Below are 1,902 nucleotides of genomic sequence, written 5' to 3' on the forward strand. Positions count from 1 at the left end.
CATATTGCTGTAGCTAAGACTTCAAGTACTATATTTAACAGGAATGGAGAGAGTTGAAATCCTTGTCTTGTTCCTGATTTTAATGGGAGTACTTTGAGTTTTTCTTCATTTAATATGATGTTGGCTATGGACTTCTTGCATATTTCCTTTATTTTGCTAGGATATGTCCCCTGTATCTCTAAATTCTCCATGACTTTAATCATGAATGAATGTTGGATTTTGTCAAAGGCCTTTTCTGCATCTAATGAGATAATCATGTGGTTTCTATCCTTGAGTCTGTTTGTGTGGTGGTATACATTTATTGATTTATGTATGTTGAACCATCCCTGCATCCCTGAGATGAACTCGATGTGATCATGGTGGATAATGTATTTTTGCATTTGGTTTGAGAGTATTTTATTGAGAATTTTTGTGTTCATTGGGAAGATTGATCCATAATTTTCTATTTTGTTGGGTCCTTGTCTGGTTTTGGTATTAGAGTGATACTCGCTTCATAGAATTTTGGAGTGTGCCTTTTTTAGTTTACAAGATAATTTGAGGAGTATTGGTTCTTGTTTTTGAAGGGTTGGCAGGTATCCATCTGGTCCTGGTCATTTTAGTTGTGGGCTTTTTAATTATTACATCTATTCCTTGATTGTTAATGGGTGTGTTTAAATTACTTATGCCATTTTGATTTAATTTTGGTAGGCCATACATGCCTAGAAATTTATCTATTTCTTTTAGACTTTCTAGTTAGGAGAATAAAGGTTTTCAAAGTATGTCCTTACAGTTTTCTGAAATTTCCTGAGTCTATTGTTAATGTTTCCTTTTTCATCTTTGAGTATGTTCATTTGTGTCTCCTCAGTTTCTTTTGGTTAATTTGGCTAAAAGTTTGTCAGTCTTGTTAATCTTTTCAAAGAGCCAACTCTTCATTTCATTGATTCTTTGTATTGTTTTCTTCATTTCTATTTTATTAATTTTGGAGTTGATTTTATTTATTTCTTCCCATATACTCTTTTAGGTGTTCTTTGCTGTTGGTTTTTGAAGAATTTCAGATGTGTCATTATTTATATGAGGTTTTATTATTAACTTTCTGCTATAGTCATTTATGCTATAAACTTTTCTCTTAGGACTGCCTTTGTTTTGTCTCTTAGATTTTGGTATGTTGTGTTTTCATTTTCATTAAATTCTAGGAATTTTTTAATTTCCTTCTTGACTTCTCCCTTGCTACAGTTTTCATTCAGCAGTATATGGTTTAGCTTCCATGAATTTGTACACTTTATCCTTTTTTTTTTTTTGGTCTTTATGAAGCAGTGTCTCCCTGTAGCCCCAGCTTTCCTGGAACTCACTGTGTAGACCAGGCTGGCCTTGAACTCACAGAGATCCTCCTGCCTCTGCCTCCCAAGTGCTGGGACTACAGGCATACGCCATCACACCTGGCTACTTTATCCCATTTTTATTATTGATATCTAGCTTTATTGCTTTGTGGTCAGACTACTGGAAGATATTTCAATTTTCCTAAATTTTTGGAGACTTTGTGTCTTAATATGTAGTCATTTTTTGAGAAAGTTCCATGGCTGCTGAGAAGAAAATGTATTCTTTGGTGTTTGGGTGAAATGTTCTGTAGCTCTCTGTTAAGTTTGTTTGATTTATGGTGTCATTTAATGCCAGGATTTCTCTATTTAGTTTTTGTCTGGTTGACTTATCTATTGGTGGCCATGGTGAATTCATCCACTGTCACTGTGTCAGAGTCAATGTGTGGCTTTAGATCTAATAAAGTTTCTTTAATGAAATTGAGTACCACTGTATGTGGTGCATCTATGTTTAGGATTGTAATTTCTTCTTGGTGACTTTTTCCTTTAATGAGTATGAAGTGACCATCTCTGTCTCTTCTGACTAGTTTTAGTTTGAAGTCTATTTTGT

This window comes from Nannospalax galili, unplaced genomic scaffold (genome assembly GCF_000622305.1).
Source record: "Nannospalax galili isolate Female #2095 unplaced genomic scaffold, S.galili_v1.0 scaffold45, whole genome shotgun sequence".
NCBI classification, from domain to species: Eukaryota; Metazoa; Chordata; class Mammalia; order Rodentia; family Spalacidae; genus Nannospalax; species Nannospalax galili.